General features: G+C 39.8%; 1 protein-coding gene across 8 annotated transcripts in view; it reads right to left on the bottom strand.

Moving 5' to 3' along the window:
• Positions 1–19,108, bottom strand: part of INPP4B (inositol polyphosphate-4-phosphatase type II B) — a 687,800-nt gene extending 668,692 nt beyond the window's left edge. For 6 of the 8 annotated variants that reach the window (XM_074378080.1, XM_074378065.1, XM_074378058.1 and 3 more), the window contains exon 1: positions 18,754–19,107. The gene's annotated coding sequence lies outside the window, so the exon portion shown is untranslated. Of the gene's footprint in view, positions 1–18,753 lie in introns of all 8 variants that reach the window. The other 2 variants (XM_074378084.1, XM_074378076.1) reach the window with 2 other exon arrangements.
• Positions 19,109–19,124: the final 16 nt, after the last annotated feature.

The following is a 19,124-nucleotide window of genomic DNA, read 5'->3' as shown; positions in this document are numbered from 1 at the left end:
CAAATGCAAGATATATCTCATCAAGAGAAGAGCAAACAATCTTATGGCTACTGAGAGCAGGGGGTGGGAGGGGGTGAGAAGAGATAAATTTGGGAGTTTGAGATTTGAAAATATTAACTACTATATATTAAAGTAGGTAAAAAAAACATTTCTTCTGATTAGCACAGGGAACTATATTTAGTATCTTGTAATAACCTTTAATGACAAAGAATATGAAAACGAATGTATATATGTACATGTATGACTGAAGCATTATGCTGTGCACCAGAGATTGACACAACATTGTAAACTGACTATACTTTAACTTAAAAAACAAGAAAGACTGAAGTAAAATGAAAGTACTTATCCATTATCGTACCATTACTGCTCCAACCCCTCCCACCTACAGTACGACAAACTAAACACTCTCTATTGAGACACATTACGGTTCTTCCATTCACTCATTCATTCAACAAATATGAACTGGACACTTAGGAGGTGTTACAAATTATGCTAAACACTAGGGAGATATTGGTGGAAAATATCAACACAATCACCGCCCACACAGAGATTACAGTCAGCTGTGAATTAAAGTAATAACTGATTCACAAATGTAAGATGACACAGGGAGTGAGACTTCGCCAGAACTTTGAAGAACCTCAAGTTTAAACGACAGGTAGGAAATGGCCTTGGGAAGGTCGTCAGGGTGAGACAAGAAGTAAAGACCACAGCAGAGCTGGTAATCGTTCACACCAGAGTCCTAGATGTCAGATAAACTGTGATCATATTTACAATGCTAAGTCCACAAGAAATTAAAGACAATCTCTCAATGGCAAATTAAAATAAACAATGAATCAAGAAGGGTGGGAGAGGTGGTCACACCAGGAAACCAGACCTTGGAAATGCAAGGTCCTGGGATAGATGAATAGGTGTTAAGGTCTTGGACCTGCGTCCTGGTGAGGTTGACCCTGAGCCCCACACAGAACTGCAACTCTCAGAAGGGAAGTAGTGTTTCTAAAACACGGGCTGGAAAACGCCCACACGTCAACAAAGGGAATAGATGAGGTAATCTGTCTGCCTCCACCATAGCTCTGAGCAAAAAAAGGCATAGTCTTCTCTGACTAAATGTATTTCTAATTATTCTTTCACAAGAGTCTGAGGTTTAAATGACACTGCTCATAGTGGAGAAGGTGGTGGAGGTCCCTGGTCCCTGAAGAAATAAATGCAACTCCTCTTTGGAGAAAAGATCCTCAACCCAGGTCCTGTAAGCAGCACATTTATGTTTAGCCAAGATGTGCTCACATTAAAAAATGAACTCAAGAAAACAAGCCATCATGGCAAGAGTCAGCAGAAACGCCAAAAACTACAGATTCAAGGCTTAAGATTTCAGTTCTAACAGATCTAATATGAATAATTAAATATGAGATGCCTAAAGAAATAAAAGATGGGATTGAAATTTAAGAAAGGAACAAAAATGATTGAAAATGACTAGACAGATTTGAAGAAAAAAGAAAACTAAATCAAAAGGGCTAAATACCTTGTGTTGAGCCGTCTAGATCCACACTCTCCACCCTTTCCCACCAAGTCTCTGCCCCTTTGTTGATCTGACCTTTATTTGTCAACATGTCAATCACAGCATGACTCCTGGCTTCTTTGAAGGTTTAATGCACACAGAGCACAGGCAGGAGATGGCAGGAAGGAGGGGGACTGCGTGCAGGTGTTTGTGGCCTTGGCTCCTTCCCTGGGAAGTCCCAGGACTGGCTGTGCCTCTGGACAGAAGATCACCGCTCCTGCACGACGCCACTCTCCCTCCCAACGTCCAGTAACCTCTCCCTCTGCGACAGCCCTGCTGCCGTTACTCCCGACCTTCTGCATTCTCCCTTGTGGTTCCCCTTTATCCTAACCAGAAAGAAAAGATAGATCGCTACAAAGAAATGGCAATTAGACTGACAGTCAAATTCTCAGTAGTAACAATAGAAGCCAGAGCACTGTGGGAACAATATCTTCTAAGTGCTGAGAGGAAAAACTATCAACTTGGAATTGCATAACACTGTTATTCAATAGCAAGCCCAAAATCAAGGCAGTTTTAGATAAACAGAAACCAAGAGCGTTTACTAGCAATAGACTCTTATTGCAATAAATATACTTAGGAAACAGCAAAGCTTTCAGAAAATACAAAGTTAGAATAAGATAGTTTTGTAAAGTGGCTGCTTCTCAGATCGATACATTAAAATCAATAATATTTCTATATGCCATTAACAAATAGTTAGAAAATGTAATTTCAAAAGAGATACAATTTTAAATAACTACAATTAAAACGAGATACCTAAAAATAAAACTAACACAGGATGTAAAGGACATTTATAGAGCAAATGTTTATACTGTCTTAAAAGGCACTAAAGAAGAAATACACTGTGCTCACGGATACAAAGATTAACATCAATAATACAAGAGGTCAAATCTACTCAGGCTGGTCTAAGGATTTAGTGCAGTTCCAAGCAGAGAGAGAGACACAGCTGGGAGACGGCACAAGCATGATGATTATTTTTTCTTACACTACACAGATATTCTGTACACACACACACACACACATATATAGAGAGAGAGAGTCAAAAACATTTTATATTCAATAATTAAATTTAAGAAAAGGAGATTTCAGTATTAAGAAAAATAAAGAATTTTTTTAAGAAATAGTTAACAGAGCTGATATTGCCAAGTGGTCAAAGACAGAGAACCACTTGTGAAATGCAACTCAAAGCCTCCAAGAGATCTTGGCAGAAGCAGTTTCATTGGAGCTGTGGGGATAAAGTCCAGACTATAGTGAAACGGGAAAGTAGAGGAAATGCTGGACATCCCCTCCAAAATGCTTGGCTCCCTCATGGGAGACAAATGCGGGCAGGTGGAGTGGGATATACAGAAGAAAGGGTGTTCTGTTCTTTTCAACATGTGCATATCTTGCGTGTGTTCACTGCTTATTGGATAGAGGCAGAGAAGTGAAGATACAGGAGACAAGAAATGATGGCTATGTAGAGAACCCTGAGATTTCAGGAGGAAACAGGATTGAGTGCAGAGGTGTGGGTTTTAGTTCAACCAGACAGGAAGGAGGAGAGGGTGGGGATAAGACACAGGAGTGTGGTAGATTAAAGGTAGGTTATTTAAGGTAACGCTTTTGTTTGCTTTTACTTTTACTGGAAATTCATGGTAATAGAGCCTAAAAACACATCCTCCCCTAACAGTGGCTAACTTTGATGCTGGTAAATCAAGTAGCAATTTCAAAGGCATGAGCAAGAAAATCTCAATACCTTCACATAGATATGTATTCCACCAAAGCTAGGTCACAAATTGGTGGTTCTCTGTAGCCGAGACCGCAAGTCTAGACCAAGGATTTGACTTTGCATGAGCGGCTCTATTTGACTCCACAAAAGTTTGAAGGCAGACAAGCTATAAGGGGAAAATAAAGCAGTAAGACTGTGCAGCTCGGAGTGCCATGGCGCAAAGGAATTGTGAGTTGTCTGCTTTTGCATATTAAAACATTAATCTCCCCACAGGGGAGCAGCTCCAATAATTTCTCTGCAAACGTCTTCTACAAGGATTCACAAGGGTGAAGGAAGACGTCTCACTCCCCATTAATTTCGGGAACATGGTTCACACAGATCCTCTCGTGCTTTCAGTGAATTATGATCAGACTGAAAACACCAATTCCTCTAGTGTTTTTCAAAAAGCATTGTTTCCTCTTTCCAAGATTAAGCCTCCACGTTGAGTGATCTGTACATGAACCACCCACAGAGACCAGCAAACAAATCTGCAACGGTCTTGCAACGCTAGCTTGCTCCACCATCTTCCACTCAGAAACAGAAGATTCTTCATAGACTGGGATTTAATGCGTGCTTATCTTAATGAAGAGCTGTCACCCAAGGTGTGCTCATTTCCTTCCAATATACTGTTCTTACAGTGTAGAAGAATTCCCACGGTATCTTCACTATAAGTAGCCGGGGTACAAATAAACCTTAGCAGGGTTGGCACCATACGGTGTAAATATATCTTTCCTAAAAATAAAATATATTTTGTGCTCAGGATATATCTTCTAAGACAACAGGAAGGAAAAACAATCCAGCCTGTACAGTGGTTTTTCTACCTTTAGCTGCCAACTTCTATAGATGGCTTTAACCAGTGGATTTTACAGAGGTTTATTTCTACGTATGTGGAATGTTCCAAGTAGAAAACTCAGTGACAAGTAAAATTCTTAAGCGTGCCCAATGCACATGAATTGACCGTGTAAATGAGGCATATTTGATTCCACGGTTCTCATGAAAAACACAGCAGATGTTTCCTTCCACCTATGATGGTTTTTAGGCCACAAAAAAATTGGGGCTGGAATGTTCAAAGTGCATGATTAAAGGTTTCCAATCACTGGGCAATTTTATGCTCATGATCATCATAGCATCTCTAGATTTTAAATGCACAGATATTCAACAGATGGATCCAACTAGAACCAAATAACCATTTTTCCCAACTTGAAACAAACGGCAAAGGGAAAGATCCTAAGGATATCTACATTATTTCTAACCAATCTCCCTCTTGGTTGGGGACAATCACCATCGCCCTTCCTGACCACAACAAGGACAAGGAGAGTACATTTGGCCCCAACACCATCCATGGCTGCAAGCTACCCTCAAAGGCGCACTTTCTTTTCCCATCAATTGAAGCTCAAGTGAAGAACCCCAATATGAAACTGGCAAGAACATTAGGCTTCCTCTTACTTCTGCAGCTGATATTCAAAGAGTCAGACTGCGGGCAGAGGATAATAGCTCAGTGGCAGAGTACATGCTTAGCACGCATGAAGTCCTGGGTTCAATCCCCAGTACTGCCATTAAATAAATAAACAAACAAAAACAATCCTAACTGCCTCCCTCCACCAAAAAAAAAAAAAAAAAAAAAAGCCAGATTGCAAGAGCAGGGTCCTCAGTGGTGAAGGAATTGCTCAGAATCCTGGATCTACCATTTCCTAAATACATAACTGCAGCATGTTTCATTCCCTTCCTGTGCCGTGATGTTCTCACCTGTAAATGGGGGTAAGAGCAGTGCCTACCTCATACAATTGTGGGGAGTAAAAGAGTTAAAGTAAGGAAACACCCATTATGTTCAATAAATGCCAGCTACTGTGATTTTTATCAGAATGGAGCAAGTATGCACGTTCCCATAAGGATGTTTTCCTGATTTATTTCAACCTTTTCTTGCTGGCTCATGGATAAGACAGGAGTGATAAAGAATTCTACAAACTACTCTGCCTCAAAAACAGAAAAAACAGTTGAGCCCACTGTTCTACAAAGGGTTGGTAATTGTTTCCCATAGTCCACCTGCCAAAGTGTGATAAACATTTCCCTGGGCACATTTCATTCAGCAGGCGCTGATGCAGCAAAGACCCCCAATGAGAGGAGACCATGGTCAAGACAGTGCGCGTGGCAAGGCCTGACACGTGGCACGTCCTGCACAAACGAGCAGGCCCTTGCAGCTTCCTTCACCCTGCCCTCACTCGTCTGCTCTCATTAACCCACGTGCATGAAGGAACACACATAGGTGTGCAAACACACACACACACACACAGACTTTTCAAAGACTAGCTTCTTCCCTGGTGTAGCAAGAGCTTTATCAATAGGTTAAAGTTCTTCCAGCCCTTTATCAAGAAGGCGTTAATTTTAGATCAGTTATTTCATCACTCCATGTCCCATCCTCTTCATATTCTAACACCTTTAAAAACACAGTAATTCTTCTGAGGTAAAATAAGCCCCACTCTGCTGATTATTCATTTATCCACAAAGCAGTGTGGAGGCCTCTGATGTGCCACGCATTCTACTGGGCACTGGATCCAAAAGATAAGTTGAAGACTTATCTTTGAGAAGTTTGAGAAATTTGTAATTTAGAGGAAGAATCCATATTACCCAAACAAAGACACAAAATAAAAATACCAAATAAGCCAAAATCATATAAAGACATCAAATCTAAAAAATAAAAGAAGAAAAAATAAGTTGTATGATGGAGCTGATATAATTGTGCAAAGATTACCTATAAACCCAGATTTTATGTATTTGTATTCAGCAAAGGAATCTACATGTTTCCATTGACTGACCTTATCAACAAGCATATTTTTTAAATGTGAACTTACAAAATGCATCTACACTAATAAAATATTGTTTTTATATCTACTCTATACACTGGGATTTCATTTAGAATTCTGTCAAGAGTTTAGAAAATACATTAACAGATAACTCTAATAAATCAATTCTGTATTCATTCATATAAAAAAGTATTAATCATAGTAATAAAATATCTTGAAGTCTTACTATTTACTGAAGACTTACTACGGTCTGACACTGTGTGCTTTACAACCCTCATGGCATTTAATCCTCACAACATCTTTGCAAAGTGTATGTTAATGAGCCAGTTTACAGATAAGGAGGCTATGGCTTAAAATCCATCAGAGTGGACTCTGAATCTATATCGCTTTCTTGGCTACATTTAAAGCTGTCATTGAGTCCTAAACGATCATTCTGAGCATAGGATATAACAGAATAATAATTACATTAGTGGTTGTCAATATTTTTAATACCATGGTTTTACAGTGTATTTGATAAGTCATTTTTTTGTGCATAGTCCCACTTAATTCTCACTTCATAACTGTGAGACAGTTATTATCATCTGTACTTAACAAATGAGAAAACTGGCTCCAGTAAATCACAGTGACTTTCCCAAGTCACTATCATCTGGACTTGGAAGAACAAAGGCAGTAAATGCAACCGTCTTTTCGATGCAACACCAACGCCAGAATGTGTGGAGTCAGAATCAAAAACACGCCTGTGAAAGGAAGTAGCCAGTCCTGTTCGGATGGGCCCAGAGCTCTTGCATACTGGGCCCTCCCACAACAGCTCACCCAGGCCATCTGGTGGGAACCTTCTAACATCAAATTATGGTTCAAATCATGGCTACAGTTTTGTCCAAAATCATGGGATTTGGGTAGTGATTTTAAATGTCCCAATACGTGTTTGTACTTAGAGCACCTCAGATCTCATACTGGTTAGTATTTGTATTATCAAATTTAGTTTTTAAGGCAGCGTACTTTTAGCCAGGCTCCAAAATGTATCTTTTACATTAGTATTGAACTGCTGTAAAAACTCAGTATCTTTATATGCAGTTTAACTGTAAACCATCTCAAATCATTTTCAGAAGCATGCAGGGAATAAATTATGAATAAATAAGTACAAGTACATAAATTAAAAATACCCAATTTCTGCCAGCAAAGAACAACCTGGGTCCCGATTCTGTAACATCTCTGGGGTGATTATTATTCGTTGAGCATTCAAGGAACACTTTCATGTACCAAAAACGGTCTCTCCTTTCTACTGAGTACAATCGGTTATTTGAAAACTTCTACCTATTACTCTCTCTATATTATTCAAATGGGTTTGTGGAGACAGGGTGACCAACCAGCCCATCTGTTCAGATTTCATCAGGTTTCAGCACTGAAACCCATTAGCCCTGAGCTAATCAAAACGTTGGACATCCTAAAATGGAGCACGGACATAGTTCAACTGTTACTGGACAACAGGTTCTTATCTTGCGCAGGAAAGAATTCAAGAGGGAGGCACAGCACAGCGAAAGTGAGTTTGTCCAGGGATCTACAGACTCCATAGACACAGCGAGGGCCATCCCAAAGGCAAGAGAGGCAGCCCCAGAGCATGAGGCCATCTAGGAAAGTAAGACTGGCCACCAGGTACGGGGGTGGTTAGCTTTTAATGGGCCATGTAATTTCATATGCTAACAAGTGGGAGGATATTCCAACTGTTTTGGAGAAGGGGCAGAGATTTCCAGGAATTGGGCCCCACTCACTTTTTGGCCTTTTATGGTCATCCTGGGAAGTGTCATCACACATGTGGGTGTGTCAGATAATATATTACAATAAGCCTATAATGAGGTGCAAGCTCTACTGGAAGTCTACTCTTCCACCATCTTTGGCCAAGTTGGTACTAACCAGGTTATGTCCCATTCTCAATGGCTATTCATTCTTTTAAAGGCTGTGCCCTGCCCCTTCCCTCCTGTCTCAACACTAGAGGTACCTTCTTGAACTAAAACAATATTTTTCAGTGCATTTTTACCTTTTTTTTATTATATTAATGTTTATGTGCTAGAAGCAGAAAACATGATGGAGATACAGGTCTGTGTGAGTTAGAATCCCAAGTTAAATGTCGTGTGATTCACAACCCCACTGCAATGTCTTTGCTCTGCACTGTTCACCCTGGTCTATCTTTTTCTCTCTCACACACTCTTTCTCAGTATCATATTACCTGAGAAACTCTGACAGGAAAATTTAAACTAGTGGGAGAAATACTCTCCTGAGGCTTTGAAAGGATTTTCATCACTGCTAGTGCATTGTTGCTTCAAGCCTTCAACTAAAAAGAAATATATAAACCTAAGCATGGGAACTAGAAAATGTTAACAGAAGCAAATGATCGGTTTTTCACTTGTTTTCATCTGTTGCTGAGCTCAATCATCTAGCCGATGAAATGGAAAGTGGATGTTGCTGGAATCTGACTTGCGGACCTATCTATGGGGAAGCCCTTACAGTTTCAAGGGAGGGAGATAAAAGTGGTTCTTACCACAGCCTGATGCTAGTAACTCAAATATAACTTACATATGCCATCCCATGACACAGAAGAACTTCCACTGAAAATAATATAACTGGAATTGGAGGTGTGGAATACTTTTCCTCCTTGTCTATTTGCAGCTTCCTGAGACAGGGCGGCAGCAAATGTGGGGTCCTTAAGCCTGAGACTAAAAAAAATCTCAGCTTCAAGCAAACCTGGAGGACTCACGCTAATAAAAGCAAGGCCTTCTCTTCTGCATGATTCCAATAAGCACATTGTCTCACATACCAGGGTCAATGGAAGACAGCTGGAGTATAATAGCTTTATAGCATTTTAAAAAGACATATGCAAACTGTGTGTATGAAAACCTTTCTGGATATTCACTTTTTAAAAACATCTCTGTAACTGATGTTCAGACCTGAATAAATAAGCCATAGCTTCCGGCTAGTTACCCAACCCTGTCATGCCACTGTAAAACTGACGGCTGTAGAGGTACTTTAACCAGATTTGACACCTGGAAACCAAATAGCAAACTGAGCAATCTTTGATGCATTGTTCATTTGTTTTTTGATATACAAAATATTATACATTTTTGGATAATTTTATGATACCTCCTTGGTGAGCTGTAGAAGTAGAACTATTAATATTTACATTTTGATGTTTTAAATATTTATACTGAATGTATCTTCTTTGGCTAATTTAAGTAAAATAATGAAAAATAAATATTTATTTAGAGCAAAGTTGTAGCCCAGTCATGGGAAAGAGAAGCTGTCAAGCCTCATGTGCCCCTTCCTTTCCTGAGCAATTAGATGCCACTAGACCAAATATGTGAACTTGGATGAGCGAAGCTAGGCCCATGGTGCACAGGGCATGCTGCCTGACTCCTGGTCAGTCTGAAGAGTGACTCATGAAGAAGGAAAATATTTAGACAAAATGACTGATGCCCAACAGAGGCCTTTACATCTAGCACGAAAAATCCCCCAAATCAAAACTTTACTGAGAGACACACCAAGTTTCTGTACTATAGGATTAAATCTCATAAAGTTGCCAGTTCTCCTCAACTCCATGAATACACTCAACTTTATCTAAACATATTTTGGGGCAGCTTTATCAAATTATTCTAAAATGAGTCTGGAAGAAATATCAGTGAGAATGTCTTAAAAGCTACACACAAACACAGAAAAATCAGCAAGAAGAAAGTATTAACACTATCAGGTATTAAGCAAATAACATTTAAACCTGTGTGATATTAATTAAAGAACACTGACAGAACACTAGAATCAAGTAGGTATACCAGAAGCAGAAACCCACTATGTGGGAGTATGTGTGTGTGTGTGTGTGTACCTCTAGAATTAGATAATATATGATACGATGTGATAGAATCACAAATTAAGTGGGAAATGGATGGATTATTCAAAAACCGCTGCAGAAAAATGTTATTTTTAGGAGGGAAATCAATTTAATGTTTACCTCACACCATATACCAAAACAATGTTGAGTGGGCTAGTGATAAAAAAAAAATCATTAAAGAATTAGATCCAAATTGTTTTAAAGGAAGAATAATTTAGGTAAAGTTTAATCTGTTTTATAAATGAGAAAGTATTGTCTAAGCAAAAAAAAAAAAAAAAAGGAAGAAATATGACATTCAACTTAACTACCCATACATTTTCATCATTCATATGCTAAAAAAAATAAGAAAGAGAAACAATAGAGATAACATAAATGAAAACAGGACAGTATCATAAAGGACACTAAAATCGATGAAAAGAAAACCAAGGGTCCTGATATGCAAACAGGCTAAAAATATGAAGTAATATTAAAAATAAAGCACAAATGAAAATAAGCACTTCAAACACGTTCAGCCTCACTTAATCAAACAACAATGGAAGAATGCAGTACTTTAAAGCCTAAACTTCACAGTAAAATCCATCTTGGCCCCAGACTCAGTTCTACCACTTACCAGTTGTATGACTTTGGGGAAGACACTTAACCTCTCAAAAAAATCACCTTTCAAATGGGATGGCAATCTTGTCCTCCTCTTAAGGTTGTTGCAAAGATTAAAGGAGACAGTACAGATAAAGGTCTTGGGTGATGGATGGCCTGCGAGGTGCTAAGTGTTACTGCTGCTGATGTTGCTAGAATCTTCTTCCTCATTCCAATTAACAAGCTTTAAAAATAATAACATCCCTCAGTGCTGGTGAGGGTGGAGACTGGACTTATGTACTTCCAGGGGCAATGAAAATGGGTACAGTTTTTCTGGAAAGCAGTCTGGCAATATGTATAAGGAGTTTTATAAGGTCCATTATCCTACTGCAAGGAATCATTCCTCAGAAAACAGCGAAAATGATAGACAAGGAATATCAGAAAATGAGGTCACACAGAAAAGATTCATCATAGCATGTTAAAGGGGAAAAATGCTAATAATGTAAGAGACTAAGTTGCAAGGATGGTTAAACAAATAATAATGATTCGTATGCCTAACTATCAGGTAGTAATTTTTTAAAAATGGTTAGAGAAGTGTTTACAGGCGTGGGAAAACTGATTTTCTTTTTCATTTATTGCTGTAAACCAGTATAGAGCTTAGCATAGCACCTGGCACACAGTAGGTGCTCAAATTCTAAACTGAATTGAACAACAGAATTCTAAGTGGAAAAAAAAAACCAGAACACTCGTCTTCACACACACATATGCACATACTATAATCTCAACTTGTGTAAATGAATCACATGAAATCCTACAAAGAAATACGATAGAATGCTATGGATATGTCCTTGGGGTTTTTTGGTTTTTTTTTTCTGTCTCTTTAGACTTTTCATTACTTGCCAAATTCTTTTCAATAAAGATTTATTACATTTATAATCTGAAAAAAAAAAAAAAGAAGAGAGAGTAGGAAAAAAAAAAAGAAAGAAAGGAAGAAAGAAAGAAATCAGCCAGAAACCAATTGGCTCAATTATTTCCCATTACACTATTCTGAATATGTACCATTCTTCACTCCCACCCAAAATATAAAATGGGAAATGGGAGCATGAACAGCATGAATAAATTGGGAGGCAGCCTTTAAAACATAGCCCAGGCAAGAAAATATTATAGGAAATTTCAAAAACAAAAGTCAAAAATTATGTGCCTCATATTAATAAAATTATACAGGGGCTTTGTTCCCTATATAATTTATGCCTATGAAAAACATGGTGTGGCATAAACCGTTTAGATACAAATTACCTGTTTTCTCTATCATGGAATTATATTTTCTCTTAGACACATAATGTAACAAAGATTTATACATAATGGTTACTGTCAAGTTTTTGAAATCTGAAAAAATTCTATTCCTTTACAATTTCAACTCCACACAAAATCTAAAAGGTATATTTTGGGAGATTCATGACATTCTCGAAGGGAAGGACCAAACAATTTCTCAGATTGCCAAATTCTCAAACACGCCCACCAGGGATAATTAGCTCCAGAAAGCGAAGAGCCATGTCACCTAGAGCATAAAATTACCTGGACGTATGACCACCGGGCCGCTGGCTCGGCTCCCTCCCTGAAAGGCCAGTTTCCAGGACTGTGTGATTGAAATTTACACTTCAGCAAAATTACAGATTACTACATGGAAGTAATTTAAGTAATTTAAGACAGATGGTAAAATCTGGACTCATGCAAACTAAATTCTTTAATGCCAAGGGTCTGCTGTATCCACAGTGTCTGCCTCTTTAGAAGTAAAATGTTATAGCAGAGAACTGTGGTGATAAGATGTGCAGTCAACCTTTGTTTTCATCTAAGAATCCTAATGCAGTCATTCGTTTTCAAGCATGTACGAACTACTTACCATGTTCAAGGAACATTACTGCACACTTTTGGTGATTTAAAAAAAATACAATACAGAACCTAAACTGAAATCTGTTCCTTATATAGTCTTCCATATCTTCCAGAAATACATTCAAGTGTTTAATTTACCTAATATCAAGACGTCTAATTTTTTAAGTGAAATATGTAGTGTTTATACTTTAGGAATTATTTTTAAATTCCCCTTCATATGATACCTATTTCTGTAAATAACTTCTTCACAAGTCTATTTCCTTTGATATAATTTCTAGGATTTGCTTCCCAAAACTCCAGGGAAGGGAAAAGTGAGTGGGACTGTGAGTAAAACAAGAATGGCTATGATTTGACAATTACTGAAGCTGGCTAATGGAAAGAAGAGAGTTCACTGTATTATTTTTTTGTTGTGCTTACAAGTGCATGTAGTAAAAAGCTTTTTTTTAAAGAAGTATATTTCTTAATTATGCCAATTTATGTTGATTAATTTTTCCATGGTTTCCATTCCCACAACAATGAACACTTTTGAAATGCCTACCATATTGGTCTTGAGGAGGTTCCAGTCAGGTGACTGTACAATGCATAGGTCACCTTCTGGTGCACGGATGATGGAATGAATTTTAATTCTGCTGTGACCCATAATTTAATCATTCAGCCAAAGAACGGGATGTTGACATCCAGATTAACCAAGAAGAAATGGTTTAGATAAATTTCAGCTGTCACAATAAAGTAAATTATAGTGCTACATGGCTAATCCAATTTGATCACTGTGGTGGCCAGACCATCACTATTACAGAGGACATTAGGGAACTGCTGAAGTGTCAGTGAAACAATTTGCACTTTTTTTTTCATATTGTCTCAAGGGCAGGAAGATAGAGAAAAATTAACAATTATAGCCTTCAATTCCTAGTAAAAAGAATCTGCTTAGCCTGTGTAATGAGAGGATAAGGATTAAAATGCAGATGGTTAATACAGTGTCTGTTTTAAAATGTCCACATGGGGGTTTTTTTTGTCTCGTGTTCACTTAATTTTCCCTTCCCCTTTCTCTTACCTAGTCATAAGCAGAATTCTGGCATGTTTAATTCAATTAATTCCTAACAATTCCTTACATAAGCGGACCCCACATAAAAGTAGAGTATGTTAAATATTACAATCAAATCTTTAAAGCATTACAAACAATAGATCTTCTAAATATACTGACTGCTAAGATTTAGCTGCCTGTTGATTTTAATTTCATTAACTCGTTCGTGATATACATAAATTCCGTTTAAAAAGAAGCTTTGATACTGAGTATACTGCAATCAAAAAGACCCAAGGCGACTGAGCATTGCACACTGCCACCTAGTGTTCAATGTCTCTTTCACTCCACTCCAAATGCACAATGGATGTGGAAAGGCCCTATTTTAAAGCAAATTTATCCAAAAAGACAGCTCTGAAACATATTTACTCATAATTGCTTCAAGAGAATAAGGCTAGTAGGAAGAAATGAAATTACACATAACGTAAAATCATCCCTGGCTCATAAATTTAGGTAAAAAAGATCTGATTAGTAAGTATAAAAACTTAATGGGTTTTGTTAATGAAGACATGAAATTCTTTTAAAGGGTGATTTTTTTAATACTGTGCATCAAGTAGGCAACATATTCTATTATGAACGTGATATATGCCCATGCTCTAAGTGGAATATGTGGTTATCTAGCAAGTTTGGCATAAGAAGATGTTCAAAAGGGCTTCATAGGATGTTAAATAATCACTACTGAAACTTTCAAACTTTCTTAAGGACATAGTTATAATGTACGCTCATCTACACATTATAATTTCAACCTAAGATGTCACTGGTTTTTAGTTCTGCTTTATTTTTCCCAGTGGTGAATGATTTTTGTGATTTGATTGTGCTAATTGCTGGAGCTCATCTCAGATCTTCTGGCTAGAAAGGCAAAGCCCCAAGGAAATGAAATGAGAAACATTTGACAGGCTGGATTAAAGACAGAATTGCTATAGAGAACTGTGCCAGGGTTAAGAAAGTACATCTTATTTACTTCACTGGGTAGTCCCCAGTTTGGTCCTCTTAATGTACTGTAACTATCTGTTTTAAGAACTAAGGTGAAAGGCGAAAGAGTCATATTTCTGTCAGTTAAGTTTATTACAGTGAAGAATGCTCAGAGGACTCCCTTTAAATCACTGTTGCTTAACTTTTTAAAAATCACGCTCCGTTTGGAGAAACATAAAAATCTCCGTTTCTCCTTTTAAAGTACTGACAATGTACAAACAAATGATACATTAAAAATAAACCATATATGGAAATTTTAAAGAATTATATTTTATACTGATCTTAAAAGACATTTTTCATTGTTGTTGTTATGCTAGTAATTCAAAATCAGAGTCTCAAGGCTGCCTCTACATCTCACAAACTTCCCCAACCCTGGAAATGTGGGAAATGGAGAACGGAGCTCAGTAATTTCAGTATTAGGCCTATTGCATTGCTTCCTCTTAACAACCAGTAGGGCTGGTAAAAATAGAAACATAGATGATAGACAAGTGGAGGGGAAGGAAGGAAGGAAGGAAGGAAGGAAGGGGGGAAGGGGGGAAGGGGGGAAGGGGGGAAGGAGGAGGGAGGGAGAAAGGAATTTCTCCTTTAAGGGAAGTGTTGCCTCCATCCCCTTGAAATCATTAATTTAGATAATTCCCAAAGGAATCTCTGATCAAAGCCACATGATCTAGAAAACTTCTCACTATTTCCTTTAATCAGCTTAACCAAAAGAACGCCGCCAAGTCGATTTCACGTAGCTCTGCAAAGGGCTATTTTGAGGCCTCTACCGCACAATTAGGACACCTAGCTGGTACTGCTGCCAATGCAGAAGACAAGACTTACTCAAAATATTGCAATGTAAGAGAGTCAGTTTGGAAACCATGATTTAAGAACACATATTATACTGCAATCCAACTCTTCACTCTATGCTGGGGCTACATCCATCAGTGTTCACTAAGAGTACAAAGACAATTGGAAAAAAAAAAAAAGTCAAGTTGCTCCTTGATATTCCATTGGCCTTATGGCATACCAACTATAACAAGACACTTCCAGGAAACAAGACAGTGGTTACAACTACGCCTTACACAAGAAAAATCCCACAGCAGTGGCAGATACACAAACAATATAGTTATGATAATAAAACTTCATAAGCATTTTTAAAAGCTCCTATTGATCTACAAGGGAGTGATATCTAAAGTAAATGAGCAAATCTTGATTCAGAAGACAATTATGCCTGAGACTCGGAAGATTCCTTACATTTTTCCCTCATATCTTCATGTGGGTCTAGGTACATACGGCATTTAAAGTTGTGAAAAACAAAAGCTGTGTGCATCTTGCACACAAAAATGCAATTACAGCAGCATCATTTGGATTTATCTAAAAATAAATGTTTAAACTGAGATTACTTGTCTAATAACCTCATTTCTTAGCCTGAATATGAAAGCATGTATATTTATGAGTATGTTCTAAGGAGCTCTATAATCATGGATTTCTAACTCAATACAACAAAGTAGCAACAAAATGGCTATGAAGCTGATTCCCTAAGACTTTAGAAAGACAGATAGCAAGTGTTGAAAAATTAAGGTACAGAATACAGAAGAGACAGATACAACTTTCAAGTGAATATTAATATTTAACCTGAGATTATTTAAAACAGATCATTTCTGTCTATTAGAATCCCCATGGTTGTGAAAGATAAGAATTTATTCCACACCGATTACAAAAATTATGATATTTGTATATCTAATATTAGTACCAGCTAGGAATTGCACATTCTGAAATAAGAAAATGTAACAGACATTCAGGAAGCATTTTACTCACTAATTATGATTTCATAATTTTTAAACTTTGTATTCTCAGATGTCAGGTAAACCTGACAGCTGACATCCACTCCATTGCTAAGAAATATGAGATCAGTTTGCACCTGTTTCTTTGTCTTTAGGAGAATTGCCCCTAGGGTTTTGCCTCAAAGCAGTGAAAGTTACCTCTGTTACCCATGTGAGGATTTATATTACTTTTATTAGCAGAAACTCCCTGGTCTCAGAAAGGAAATGAATTACTTTCAATTTTCACAATTTAGAACAAATATCTGTCTTTTCTCTCAGCTCAGTGATTTTCTGGTGCACACAGCTCACATATAATATCATTATGTTAAATTCAAATTTAACTAATGAGTCTATGCTATGAGTATTTTGACAAAAAACTTATGAGAAATGAAGTCATTCAGTCAATTTGCAACCCCAAAGTGAAGCTCAAACCTAACATTTAAAAAGTATTTTCTGCCTATAACTTTGACCATGTGCTTCTTTAAACAGCTAGAGGAACAATTCTAAACTTGGTCTGCCTGGTTTTTCCCATACTTTATCAAAGGATCAAAAGCAAAACACAGTTAAAAAGATATACAACCTAACTGGTCATTAATTTATCACAAATAAATACTGATCTGCCTAATCAAAGAGAATAGTCTCTTAAAATAAGAACAGTATTTCAATCAGCACATATGTTTGCTAACAACACGGGAGATCTTGACTCTTCGTATATACATATCATAACCTTTCAAGGACAATGTACCAAATCACATTTTAAAGAAATACGTTGAAAAGCATTGCACTGCAGTAGTTACTTACATTACTACAAATCCAAGAGGTTCAATCTTCAGCGCCCAAGTACGTATGTATTACAAAGCCACCGATTATCTCCTTTGATTTCATACCAGTGCTTTACTGGGATATATCGCAAAGGAACACAAGATAATGCATTTCTCGGTCTATTAAGGGAGACGGTGCCCACTTACCCAGTCCTCTTTTTACTCAACTTCTTGCACTAGCCAGCTGCCCTGCTGGTGATTCCTTCCACCTTGTATGCTGTCTTAGCATTGTCCAATAACCACTACTGCTGGTCCAGGACCCACTAAGAAAATTCCTGTTGCAAGCAAGGACTTTGAAGTGCAGTCGTACACCTATATACAGGCTACCTAGTGCCCATCCTGAGGGGAAGACAAATCTACACTCTGTCTTCCAGGCTTTCACTTATTTTATAGAGCCACACCTTCACAAACAAGTTCTGTCATACCGAGAGGAAGGAGATATGCAAAATGTAATGTAATGACCTTAAATAACACATCTCAGAAAGAGGGAGGAAACCTAGTTCCGGAGAGGGGCGGGGGGGAAGTGGAGAAGACAGGCAAAGTGAATCCGCATCATTAAAACAAGAGTAATAGAAAACCCTCCCGGGTTTTTCCAGTAAGTTTTATGCAGCGGCGGCAGCAGCAACAACAATCTAATCAATATGCTCATCCTCACCCTTATACCTCTTGTCCCCAGACAGAACTGCCGGTGCCTCTCCACTGTGCGGGGGCAGAAACCACTACCCAAAAGGCAGGAGATTTCAGAGGCAAAAACAGGTATGTGGAGCTCCAGCATCCTGATCTCAGTCCCAGCTACAAGCCTGAAAGTCCATTCAGGAACCAGCCCCTGGCTCCTAACACCCCCGGCCTGGGCCCTCCTGACCAGAGGTGCCAGAGAGCTGCGGACCTTGCAGCGCAGTTTTCAGACTCCAAACAACCCCCACCACCACTGCGCCCTCAAGCCACAGCCCCCGCTTTCTAACGCCTCTAGAGAGACCTCTCCGGGGTAGGACAAGAGATGCTAGGTGGCCAAGAGGAGACGTACCGGGCTTCTTTTCCAGAATGAGTTGCTGGGAGTGGGATTGGGGGTGCTCATGGAGAGGAGCTCTTCAGAAAAAAATCTAAAAACGAGGCAACTGAGACCCCAGTATCAGTCACCCTTACTCCCACTCCCACCCCCACCCCCCGCGTTGAAGACTTCTGAGGCGGGTATCGGCGGCAGCTTTGCGGCCGGGATGGGGATGAGAGCGAGCCCCCCGGGGCCACCGCAGCCACTCCAAAGGGACCGCGCAGGTGGGCGCCGCCTTGGAAGGTCAGTGAGGCCAGAGTTCAGTTACCCGGGGCCCAGACAGTGTGAGGAGGTGAGGGTGAACGTGGACCCGAGCGCGGGCCTGACCGAGGGGCGCGCGGCCAGAGGGTCCCCGGGTGTCAGGGGTACCCCGGCCACCGAGGAGAGGCAGCACACCACACCCCTTAGGCGCGAGGGGCTATCGGGGCTACAAGACTGAGAAACTTGATGCCAAAACAGACAAGCACCCCCCGCCAAGATGTGCCCGCGCGCTCTCAGACCCGCTCCAACGCCTCCCGCCTCCCGCCTCCCCCACCGCCCCCCACCCCACCCTACAACCCCCCCCCCCAGAGCCCTCGGAGCCTTGGCGGGTAATTACCTCTCCCGGAGGCAGAGTGGGGGGCGGCAGCGGCAGCAGCAGACACTTTTAGCCTGACTTTCCGGCGTTCGCGGGTGAGCGTGTGCACGCGGGGCGGGAGCTGTAACCTGCTATTTATAGAGCGGAGCCTTAGCACCCGGGGCTGGGAACCCGGAGGAAGCGAGCCGGCGGCGCGGCGGCGGCACAGGGCGCGGGGCGCAGGGCGCGGGCGGCGGCTCCCCGAGGCTCCCGCGCCGCCCTCCGGCTCCCGGCTCCCGGCTCCCGCCGCGCTCCCCGCTCGCTCCCCGCCCCGCCGCGCGCGCCCCAGAGAAGTTGTCAGCGGCGCGCCGCCTCTCCGGCTGCTCACACGCCCCCTGGCACGGTCGGTACTT

This window comes from Camelus bactrianus, chromosome 2 (genome assembly GCF_048773025.1).
Source record: "Camelus bactrianus isolate YW-2024 breed Bactrian camel chromosome 2, ASM4877302v1, whole genome shotgun sequence".
Lineage (NCBI taxonomy): Eukaryota > Metazoa > Chordata > Mammalia > Artiodactyla > Camelidae > Camelus > Camelus bactrianus.
Note: the sequence above shows the minus strand (reverse complement) of the source record. Positions and strands in the feature narration are given on the sequence as shown.